This window comes from Macrosteles quadrilineatus, unplaced genomic scaffold (assembly GCF_028750875.1).
Source record: "Macrosteles quadrilineatus isolate MER2022 unplaced genomic scaffold, UCM_ALF_1.0 Scaffold_7__1_contigs__length_78375512, whole genome shotgun sequence".
NCBI lineage: Eukaryota > Metazoa > Arthropoda > Insecta > Hemiptera > Cicadellidae > Macrosteles > Macrosteles quadrilineatus.
This window is the reverse complement of record NW_026542600.1, coordinates 25,532,905-25,546,055: the sequence shown is the minus strand read 5'-3', so window position 1 is coordinate 25,546,055 and position 13,151 is coordinate 25,532,905. Positions and strand designations below refer to the sequence as shown.

Genomic DNA, 13,151 nt, shown 5'->3' with positions numbered 1-13,151 from the left:
ACCATTGTAATAATCAACGGTAAAGATTGAAAGTATCCAGAAAACGGAGAGGACAAAACTGTAAATTATGTATAACATGGTTAATTACTATTAATTTGTTATGTCTTTAATTTTAAAATCTCAAACAGAAAGAAATAATTAAGGAAAGTAAAATCTGCACGGTAATGGACCTATGATAATCCTGAGTACATCCATTATTTTGGTACGAAATTCAGCTAATTTGGTTCAGTAGTTTTTATCAGATTTTAGGAGACTTTGAATACCTGAAGACTTGATCAGTTTGAGGCTCTTATCAGTTCAGTATACAGTAGTTAACGAATACAATACTTCATGAACTCTGTAAACAATACTCAATGTACAGACATTATCTATAAAATTCCAACCAGACTCATACATTGTTTTTCTTCCTCAACCCTCCTTTAGCGGTCATTTAGTTTACCCATTTAACTAAATAATTTCTACTAATCATTAATAAGGTTAATTCAGACGATCCAGAGGCCATTCCATCATAATTTTCAATGTTTGTGTATAGAAATCGTCCCGCACACAGGTCTCACATGGCCTATGCGGGACTATGTTTTTCGTATTTAAAATTGCATGAAACCCGTAATTTCTGGAAATACAGCAGATTATGATTGTATTTAATTGATAGAGACGTACACATGTTTCATAGAAGTATAAATGTTTTAATTACATTTAAAATTCCACGTTTAAATTGAACGCGTACAACTGGACCTGTTTTTCGTACATTGATAATTGAGCGACCCGCAGTATGGAAAACACTCCTTGCAATAAAGTAAATGTGTCAGGGACACTTGACAGAAAATGAGGGAAAGCCAGGAAATTTCTTTACCTCAGTTGGCCGTCACCTACAACCATGCTAAATCTGCTAAATGGATTCGATTGATCCGCCATGTTTTGAGACCGGCCATTGTAATGGATCGGTGACGACATTTTGTACAAAATGTTTAATTTTCCTTCATTTTACAACATGAAATTGACTATAATATGAATTAGAACAATACCAGTTTCAGGTTGGGGTACCACGGAACTATAATTGAATTTAATAACTCGAATAACTTTTATGTGATCATTGTGAATGTTTAACTTATGTTACTTCTTATTATCTCTTGTTTATAAGACAATTATTGCACAAAATATGTGTTAGGCTACAAACAGAGTTGGTATGTTTTATTTTATATCTGTTATGGGAAGTCCGACGATAATCAGCCACTAAATAACTCTGAATTATAAAAGTCAACTTTTTAATAGACGTTTAAACAATGCAGCCCATATCCAAAATGAAATGTTGATGAAATGAGGCAAAAACTAATAATAAATTAATATAAACGCTCACTTTAAGCTAACTGCCTAATTTAAATATTAGTAGCTTTTCTATTTCGATAAAAAACAGATACGAAATAGTTGAATACAGGTACAGTTTTTATTAATAAAAAATAACTGCTAAGCATGAATACGTTTAAATTTAGTTTAACTATATAGTCTGATAAAAAATATTGAATTATTCATTACAACATTAAAATACTTTATTCTTTTAATTTGTTTAGTTCCACTTCTAGTTTTACGTTTCTGTGTCTAGTTCCTTCAGTTACACTTTTCAACTATTTGTTGACTACTCGAAAACATAAGTGAAAGTAACAAGTATTTTCCCCCAAAATCTCAAGTAACTAAACATAAAATGATATAGTTTGTTAAGGAGAATTATTTTTGACGTGCGAATGCAAATATTTTGATCGATATCAGCGCAAAGATTAAATTAGCCGTTGGCGTCAAACAGGAAATTTGGATGGTTTGACCATTCCTTTCTCTCCGTTTAAATCAAAGTTCAATGACCGGAATTGACGAAAACCGCCGGCTTGGGAGTTGGAGTTTGGATTGGAAAGAAACTAGGATAATGTAAGTGATATTAGCCTTACATAAGACAGTTCCCCGAAAATTTCACAAAACATGAATGCTACTGTACCTTGAGATAAGTTTATTTTCGCTATAATGCTATCTCGGTTGACAAACTTTGCGTGATCCGGTGTGATCCCACAACTTTACATTTACTTACAAGCTCATATATCATGTCCACAGAGTATACGGAATAATTAAGAACATAGATTTTCGCCGTTGTAGACATGGTAGAGTACTAGCAAACAATATAAATTGCCTCATTAACAGAGGTAAGTATTGAAATTTAATGGTCTGAACATTGTTTTAAACATGCCTTCACATAAATACCATTACTACTACACTGTATTTCAGTTCACTATCATTGCAATGTATAATTAAAAACATGTAAAATCTTTGTCATGGTTTCGATACATTAAACTTCTGAGCTAAATAGTTTTGCAAGATAGATGTACAAGTACCAATTACTTTAATTTAAAACAGCATTGGACATCATCATGGCATCAAGTTTGGTAATCAAACAATTCAGACACAATCTCTTCGCTAAAACTCAGTACTTACAGATTTAACTGGTGTGGAATTTTATAAGAGCATTTAATGTCATACTTCAAAATTCTAACAGAAGATTTTAGGTTAACACCATAAAGCATAGCTTTGAGTAAAGCACTGACAGAGCAGTCAAAGTCAAAGCAGAGCCGGTGAAATCTACCTGGGTCGAGGTACAGAATGTTATTAGGTATCCAACAACGCAATCGTCCGGAACAAGCTTTCGTTTACTCTCACTGGCGGCGGCGCTACTCTGCGGCTCTACACAGCTACGACTCTGCGACTGCGCGCTACGCTCTAACCTATAGTACACATTGCACAGTATACAACGTGTTCATTGGCACTACTCTGTGGCTCTACACAGCTACGACTCTGCGACTGCGCGCTACGGCGCTACGATACGCTCTAACATACACTACACAGGGTGTTCATTGGCGCTACTCTGCGTCTCTACGCAGCTACGACTCTGCGACTGCGCGCTACGCTACGCTCTAACATACACTACACAGGGTGTACATTAGTACTAATTTGCGTCTCTACGACTCTGCGACTGCGCGCTACGGCGCTACGCTACGCTCTAACCATAGCTCTAACGTACACTACTAGAGTATGTTTTTTTTGTAGTAGGGTGTACATTGGCGCTACTCTACTCTGAGACTGCGCGCTACACTCTAAACACATTACACAGTATACAACGTGTTCATTGGCACTACTCTGCGGCTCTACACAGCTACGACTCTGCGACTGTGCGCTACGCTGACGCTCTAGGCTGTAAGCAGCTACACAGCGCAGCGTACTCTGCGCCTGCGCGCTACGCTCTAACATAGGTCTACAGTATACAAATTACAGTTTACAGTATTATACAAAGTGTACATTGGCGCTACTTTGCATCAATTTTGTGACGTAGCCGATATTGTCTTCATATAAGGAAGTTTAAATTCTAATATTTTGCACAAGTCGTTCTCGGAATTGAGGTATTATCCTAACTAATTGGTTCAGCTGCGCACGTGTGGGTCGTGGGTTCGTCTAGGATAGTGAACAAACTGCGCAGTTTGCAAATCGTATTTTCCCGCAAAATGTAAAGTAAGATCAGCCCGCATGATATATCTTATATGTACTAGCATACATATTTATCCAAGGTTAGACTGGTCAGTTTGTTTTATTTTTTATTGTTCATAACGTAAATCTAAGGGGCGACTTTGCTCAGGGAGAATCTTTTTTTCTATAACTGCCAAATGGTAGCTCATATTATGTTATGATTATTTAAATTTTCTTGTTTGTCAGTAACCGACATGGTAACCATAAGGCTAATATTGAAAATATTATTATTTCAATATTTTTAACTAAAAACGATTATTTCCTAAAAAATAGTCCATTATAAATATGTTTTTATGATAAAACAAAGATATTTTCAATATTTCAAACGAAATCGTTGTTATGTGTCTACGTATATCGTATTAAAGTAAGGATATAAGGATGCAGAGTTCTTATAAATGGAGGCGATTTTCTGGGTTGCCTAACACTAAAGATTTACTAATGTTTTAAGTAAAATCTTTGCAGTCCTTGCCATTTACAGTATGAAACTGTCTTCTTCAGAGGTGACTTAAATGAGGGCTAGTAGGTGTCCTGTATTCAATTAATAAAATATTCATTCCTAACCGTATACAATCGCTTTATTCAGGTCAGTCAAAGTATTTATTGAGCTAGACTAACATGTGGGCATTGCCAAAGTCTTGGCAAAAATTAAATTTATTTACAAATTAAATTGATCATTCAAAATAAAACATAATACACTTGTGTACATGTTGCCCTTCAATATTTAACCAAAACTGAATAAAAGTGACTAAAAAGCCTACGGCGTAACTGTTCAACCGTGCCTAGTTGCTGTAGGGTCTATAGCACGACCAACACCCAGTACCCCAAAATTAATTCGTCTACTGTACTGATTTGTTAATCACCTGCGCATTTACGCCTCGTCCAACGAAAGTGGGTGACTGAAACACCAAACTGACACAACAATAAATTGAGGAGTAATCGAACTTTTAGGGAAATTGTCCATTAAATGATGACAAGTTAAGAATTATATCTCCAGTTAACCAATTATAAAAATTGTATGTAAGATGCGTATTTTTCTTCAGTGCATTCAGGCAAGATAGTAAGTAGTGCAGAGTGGGTTGTCGGCCACTCAAGCCCACTACACGTGCCATGAGACAATATCATCACATGTAATGAATAGCCACGGACAGCTACCGGTCTCAACGTAACAACAAGGTAAGGTGTTAACTGTAGCACACTGGACTGGAACAAAGAACAATAGAGTTGATGAACGTAAATGCACTTAAACTAGTCAAACATTTGCCGATAACAGTCGTGAACCAGTTGGAAACAATACATCATTATCTTAGTCACAACCCTCAAGGCTACGGCTCCAGTCCTCCATATCTTACTTTCAATCGCTGCAGAATTGATAGAATTAGAAAATCAAAGCTCAAATTACCTAGTCCTAATCGTAAACATAAACATGTATATAGTTTGGTAACTTTTGCAAAAGTTTACTACACATTTCCTAATAAAATGTATATTTTGTATACTAATTTTTCAATATTATTTCTACTACGCATCTTGGAAGTCGTGGCATTTAATGTGTTCTACGATTTTGAGATACAAAAGAGGTTTCCACTCCCTTAAACACCCAATAAGAGTACACTGATTAATTATATTAAGTTACTTGGAAAACATAAGATATCAATGAAACAGGGATTGTTGAAAAAGACCATTTGAAACATAAAATACCCCCGCTGCAGCAAACCTGCCGACTAAGCGAATTTTCATTTGCCTGGATTGATTTTCAATTAATCTATTAAATTAACATTAATGTTTAACGAGTACCTAGGTTAGCTGGTACAGGGAAAATAATTAAGTGTGTTTTTTTATTAAAATATCAAATGCTTAGTATGAAATAAATAAATCGGCCAAGTTTGATCAAAATATATCTATAAACAAGCCAACTACAACATATTTTCTTCGTAACTAAACATCGTACAAAAACACTTTGATATACTAAATTATTTGTTTTTTAAGCTCTTAATTGAAAAATTTTGTGTTTTAAGGTTAAAAAATGAGAAAACCCCATTTTTACCCCATAAAACCGCGCCCCGTTAAACCCCGTTCCCATGGTCCGATCATGCTGGTTCGCGAACTCATTCAGGTTTATCCTGCCTTACACCTTCAAACCAAATTTTATCAAAATCGGACAAAAAATACTCAAGTTATCGTCCGGATGGACAAATATATATACAATATATATGTACATTACAATATATATACACATATACAAATTTGAACGAATGGTGTTTTTGGCCTCTGGGGACATAAAAATGAAAAAGTAAATCGGTCCCGAGCCTAGGTCTTACCATGAGACCTACGGTAATAACTACTTCCCTATAGGGAAATTCGCTAATAAAAATAGCTGCTGAAACAGTGATTTTGTGAAATTTAAAACACAAGTACTGTTATTAGATACATTCATTTGGTTACTAATGATGAATAAACGTCTTTAAGTCCTGACACGAGTTTAAAGGGAATTTTCAATATGGTTTACCGTGTTTGTATTGCTGTTACACTCGTTCAGGGTGAGAAAAACAATCCTTGGAAACTATCAGGAAACTAAGCAAATATTAATGTTATACATTTCTAGGAAAATATATCCATATTGGTATTTAATACAATCAAAGTTATATCTAAGTTATAACATATTTTTTCGCCCGTTTTACTTAACCGATTTTCCCGATTGAGGTGTCATTTGACAGCTTATAGTCTAGTGCCGGGTCGAATGGTAAGTAATAAGGTATACTAGTTTTCACTAGGGCGTTGCTCCCCAAGCTTTTGATTTATTTATAAAGAGTGTTTGCAAATGACCAGCGCTGCTGACAAAATTTCTGTATAACGGGCACAAATAAATGTGAATTGTAATTTAACAGCCTATTGCCTTCAGTTGGTTTTTAACTATAGTCGGATTGTAAACAAAAGACGAAACCATTTGTAATGGATTTTAAATAGGTCTCTTTTATTGACCTGATTCTTTAAACTAATCTGGTATACGAGTATTAATTCGGTGAAATTCATGGGCGCCCGCAGGATTTGGAACAGGGGGGTGCAATATATATTATGTCTAACAACCATCCGGGGGTTTCAGGGCCTACCCTGGAAAAATTTCTGAATTTCTGGATATAGTGTTTTAAAACGTATTTTTACACTATTTTGTAACACATAGAACCAAACAAAACAAAATAGTATATTGTGCATCAAGGAGAGCAAGTCATAGTTTTTATGCCGACATTAAAAATTCATTTAAGCTATTTTAAGTTATTATGTATAATTTATATGGTTAAATCCACAAGCCAAACAATTATAAGAAAAATAAATTTACAGTCGAATAAAGCCTAGATAATAGCCAAGAAAGTTTATGTTTTGTCTTCTGAATAGTTTTGTTAAAGTATAAAATAATGATAGATCTGTGAGTCAGCTACCTATTCGATTTAAAAGACAATGTAAAACATTTTTCAGACATGACCATTATGAGCGTACTTTATAAATTCCTTAAAACCCAAGTGGTTACAGATTATTATGGGTATTTTTTAGCCAGGGGTGCAAGCGCACCCCCTTGAACCCCCTGTGGGCGACCATGGTGAAATTACATCATATTATTCGAACAAATTTTGTCCAAATTAGGAATTTACAACGCATATTTTGTCAAGCGTTATTATTTTATACATTATTACACGTCGATTAAATTCTACCATTTAAACTGGAAAGAGTAGAAATCCTCGTAGAGAACCATCCCTGTCCTAGTCGATTTATTATTATTATTTTGAGAAACTGTGATATATGCTTTCAATATAACCAACAACAAGTTGTAAACTTATAGTGAGACACAAGTGATATAATTTTCTTCGAAGTTAGCATTGTGCATTGTGCAATAAAAGCCTAAACGACTTATTGTTTACACAGCACAAAGATTTAAACACTTGTACAATCAACCAAAATGTTCTATACGATTATACGATTGTATGAATCATCGATGTTATGTTATATACATCGATGGTATGAATGGTCACTGTTCTTTTAAATCAAACTAAGGAACATATTTATTAATATAACGAATTTATTAATTTTCTTGGATGGCTTTCCGACCCTCTGAACTTCATTTACAGTATTCGTATTATTTGCTATCTAATACAAGCTTTTGCTCCCTATATATGTCTTATCTGGTTTAAAAGAAAAGTCGACCTCAGGGATTCGCCTCATTGAGTTTTAAAATTTCCATTTAAAATTGATTGCGTTGCATGGTCCTATTAAATCATAAGATTCCGTGGTATTTTGGGTATCAAAAATTTCAAACAGAAAACAAATAACGGGAATGTTTAGGCCTATATGCACCTTTTTTGTAAACTTCAATATAAAGTTTTATATAGATAATATTATGTTGGATTTCGACTTGGACTCTCTAATATTAAATACCCCCGCCGTAGCAAACCTGGCGACTAAGCGAATTTCCATTTACCTGGATTGATTTTCAATTAATCTATTAAATTAAAATTCATGTTTAACGAGTACCTAGGTTTGCTGCTACAAGGAAACTAATAAAGTGTGTTTTTATTAAAATATTAATTAATAGCTTAGTATAAAATATATAAATCTGCCAAGTTTGATCAAAATATATCCATTAACAAGCCAACAACAAAATTTTACAATATTCATTCTCTAATCTAGAATCTGACTAAAATTACTCAAGTTATCGTCTTCACGGACACACATATATATACCTATACATAATAAAAATTTGATCGAATAGTGTTTTTGGCCTCTGGGGACATCAAAATGAAAAAATAAATCGGTTCCGGGCCTAGGTCTTACCATGAAACCTACAGTAATAGCTACTTCCCTATAGGGAAATTCGCTAAAACGTTAATTTGTAATATGATGTTTTACGAATTATATTTATTAACAGTTATAATACTAGTAGCTTCTAGCTTCAGTCAAGCTCTCCAACGGCAGAGCTGATACAGTAGTACAAACTAACTTAATTTTACTTAGATTGTACCGGGAGAGATGTTTCGCAGATTAGTCCACAATAGTCAATATATCCATGATGAAAGGTTGGGTGAAAAACATCTTGGAACTAAACACAAACGTGTTTTAACTTTAAATATATATTAGTTTGAGGTCGGTATGTTGTTTTATTAAAATTTTAAGCTACTTTAATGGGGAAATTTAATCAACCTTTAGAGTAAAACTGGCTCAAAACAACTTTGGGAAAAGCGGAGGATTTCTAGTTTGCAAATAAATTCACTAGATCTACCAACTACAGAAATAAGGCATGGTGAAAAACAATAAGCCTAAATTTAGAGTTGTGATGCACTTCGTCTTTTCGGGAAACACCTTGTTGGAGCATGTTGGTAAAAAATGTGCTAATGTAACTACTACCAGCATTGACTATATTTATCGTATATTATATTATATATCGTCAGTGCTACTACTTGAACGAGTTTATTTTTATTTAAAAACGAACCAGAAAAATATACGATGTTAGAAGACCAATCTGAGATAAATATTCAAACACCATCCAATGAAATAGATTAGGCCTCTAATTATTGAAAGTCTGTATCGCTGTTTGGATGTGACGTTTACATCTAACTTGCAGAGATGAAGAGTTACCAATAGCAGGATTTATAGGCCGGTGACTCAACTTGTTCAAACACAGTACTTATCTCTGTAAACTACAAATAAACGAGGTGACACAAACAAGAGGGATTATTTCACCGTTATAGCGGCACACTTACGTCCGTCCGTACTCGTACTTTCGACAGTGACTTATCGGCCCTACTCTCGTTAGGATATAGCTTATCACTTTTTTGTTTAATTTCACGTAAAAAATTCGTAAGTAATTAATTCCGTTAAGTTCGCCACTTACAGTAAAATTTGGAAGAATTTTACTTGGCTAAAAGTTCAAAAAATGTCTATGCTTGGGCATGTTTGAACTGATTTTTCAGTAAAAAAAAAAAATTTTAATGAGATTATGATACACAATAGTAATATGTAGATACTGTACATTTAAATCGAAACAGTCCTATGCAGCTAAAACTATTAGGACTACCTCGATCATATAAAATACTGAAATTTATAATGTTGGAATATTGTAATGCCTCAAATGCATCTTTAATTCACTATACACAACTGTGTAACAACGTAAAAACTTGCCAACGAAAGATTGATAGTAGGCATTGTGCTTTGGTAGGACTGCTGTAGATTAATTCTTAAGTTTCTGGAATTGTTTATAAGATAGCAATATCCTTGGCAATTTATTCGGGCTGAGGACCTACGTACCTTATAATGTGTCCTTTGACAAAACGATGTCTGTAATTCAATAATGCCCTTCTACATCGACAAACCTACATTATCATTTTATGTTAATTACATCAAAAGTCCGCAAAGTACCTGTATCATGAGAGGGACATTTGTAAGGTCGAAGGAAATGCAGGGCCGATGGTAGGCGCAACTCGCGAGTCTGCGTGAAAGGACCTGACAACTTTCAGTTCGCACGGCAACCACATATTAGCTCTTCTATTCACAATGCCATTGTTTTGGCCGATAGAAAGCACTCGGAATAGACATTTTCTCCAGGAATCGGCGAGAAATCTATTGTTTAACGGAGTAGTGTGACAGAAAGCGACATTGAAGCGGATACCGAGGACCAGACCGTGATCGGACAAGACGGTCTACAGTCTACATCGCAGACAAGAGAAGACATTCGGCCAAAACTGTTGGAACCAACGCATAGTGAGAGTAATATCAATATACCACAACTACCCTCTAACAATAGTGAGTAGTGAACGTACCTTTTGAAGGAGAAAGAATACGCAATCGTAGTAGCCGTCGAGTCGCGTTGCAATGCAGGCCACAACTATCAACCATCAACCAGTATCAGCGCAGCGATGTAGGGGATCAGCTGGTTGGCAAGGCAGGGGAAAGAGGGGGTATGAGGTGGGGGCTCTGAACAGGTGACCAGAGCGAGGGGGAGGGAGAGAGATGGCTTGCGAACATTGAACACCGCGACCTGCGCGCCTCCTTGCATCTTGAACTAGGATCAGGATCAGAGGGACCAGGACATCCCACAATCTACATCTTGTCCAATCAGTTGAAATCAAAAACAACTTAAATACTTCGCTTAATCATTACATTGCTGCAACACGTTGAAAACAATCCAATATAGTAAACTTTTAAACTTCTTTGGTGACGCCACCTCTATAAAACATGTTTAAATTCGAAACACAACATATACTCTTGGTATCAGTTAGTAAATTCCACACCTGTTCGTAGGTTAAAAATGGAAAATTCCATTATACAGGTGTCCAGCCAGCTCAAAGATTTCCAGCCTTAAAAGAGGACTATCCATAAACACCAACCACAATTAATTGTTATCATTGTGGTTGGTGTTTATGAATACTGTAGTCCTCTTAAGGAACATCTTCTGTGGCTAGCTAAATTTTAAGATGCATATAATTTTTTCGTTTTCCTTCAAACATTCAATTATTTGTCTGTCTGTTTAAACGTTCTATAGGACCCCGTGGTCGCTGATAAGACCTTAATGGCGCTAATGCATTTTGCTATAGGTGCCGTTAATGGCATCTTAGAATTTTACAAGATAAGTTAACACAATATTATTCTTAGATATTTTTACTAAATTTAAATTTTTTAGGATACTTAATTGGTGTTCTTAATTGGGATGCTCAATTGAGCCGTGTACGTCGTCGTGCGTGTGGCCGAGCGAGAATTTCTTGTCAACTCAATGTATCCGTGAGTGTATTTGACGACGAGAAAATGTTCAAATAATTTTATGTCAGACGACGAGGGCTTGAAAATGAAACAACTGTTTCGAAACTAGTCGCCCGAGACTAAACTAGAATTGACGACACTTGAGCCTTATATCCGTTACCAACTCACCTATTTTATCAAACAATATGTTTTTATATTCACAGAAACTGATCAGATCTATAAATATTTAGATTATAAGAAGGAATTATATTAATTATCGATAAACATAATTTTAAATCTGGTGTAGGCCTATTAATATCATATGAAAATGCATGAACCACAGACGATTTTAGGGGTATTTTTTTTAGAACCAATATGGTTTCAAAGACATATGCTTTTAAAGAAATCTGTTAGTGTTGTTTGTTGTACTTATTTTAAATAACACAAACAACACATCTTTAAAAAACAAAAAACAAACAAACGACAAACCAAAATAACAAACACAACTGCTGTATAAAGATTCATAAAATAGTCTTAAAAGATTGGGGTGTATTGCATTCTTTAGAATTTTTTAAAACTCTGACTATGTAATACTCTGGATATTACAAAAATCAAATTTTATGAACTCGCAAAAAATTTAAAGAGACAGTACATGGTTATTAAAAAATAAAGGTGCAAAACTACACGTTTGGTACGTCTGTTTCCATGATTTCAAATAGGTGATTTGTCACACTATAATGGAAAGGGCGTGTTTATAAGTTTGTTTGGACAAGGTTGTGTTATATCTCAGTTCCTTAAATGAGTAACACGCAGCCTGTTAACAAAATCGATCAATAGTAACAAGAATTGAAGCTATAATGGGACAATCTGTGCGCTTTGGCTTGTCCGTAAGCTTCAATGCTTGTAATAAATAACTGTAGTTCGTACGGAGTTCGTCTCAAACGCTTGCGTAAACCCGAGGACTGCACTGATGCAATATGTAAAGTTCCCTAAAAGCACAAGCTTTGGGTTTGACTGTTAAGGTTTTTGGACACCTCCACAGGGGGTAGCGGATTTTTATCCCCCTGGAATTTTATCCCCTGGGCAAACGTGACGTCACTAACCAGGGGGTAAAATTCCGGCCGCGAACTTTTGAGTTTCGCGACATCAGCTCGATGAATTAAACGCGGAATTGAACGTATATTTTCACAGTTGTGAATTTAATCAGAACACGTCAAATTATAAAAACCTAGAGTATACGAGCCGGAATTTTACCCCCAGACTTTTACCCCCTTCATGAGGTCAGCTCAAAATGTACGGCCCGGATTTTTACCCCCTGGCCAGATATATAAATTAATGAGAATGGTTAATTCTCTTCATTCAGTTTTAATTTAATAGTAAACATTTTATTGTTTTATTGTGGCCTATCTTAATTTATTCGTAACAACAACTAATCAAACAGGGATTAATTTAATTTAATTTTATTATATTTTTAATTTTGAGATTCGTATCAGGATTCGATCATTGAAGCCAACTGTTGGTTAATATGATCAGAATTAAACAGCGAATTCTGTTTACTTAGATGAGATTACAAAATAAATAAATAAAGATAAGCTACTTAATAATAAAATGTTTACAATTAAATAAATACCCCCGCCGCAGCAAACCTGCCGTCTAAGCGAATTTCCATTTGGCTGAATTGATTTTCAATTGATCTATTTAAATAACATTAGGTTTAACGAGTACCTAGGTTTGCTGCTACAAGGAAACTAATAAAGTGTGTGTTTTAAGTAAAATAATTATTGCTTAGTAGAAAATGAATATATTTGCCAAGTTTGAACAAAAGATATCCATAAACAAGCAAACTATAACATTTTACAATATTCTCAATAAGAATA

General features: G+C 34.8%; 1 protein-coding gene across 2 annotated transcripts in view; it reads right to left on the bottom strand.

The window, feature by feature from the left end:
* Positions 1-13,151, bottom strand: part of LOC128998561 (PTB domain-containing engulfment adapter protein 1) — a 52,221-nt gene that overhangs the window by 29,431 nt on the left and 9,639 nt on the right. The window contains exon 1 of one of the 2 annotated variants that reach the window (XM_054424755.1): positions 10,359-10,470. The exons of the other annotated variant lie outside the window; for it this stretch is intronic. The gene's annotated coding sequence lies outside the window, so the exon portion shown is untranslated. Of the gene's footprint in view, positions 1-10,358; positions 10,471-13,151 lie in introns of those variants that run through there. 2 annotated transcript variants of the gene reach the window in all.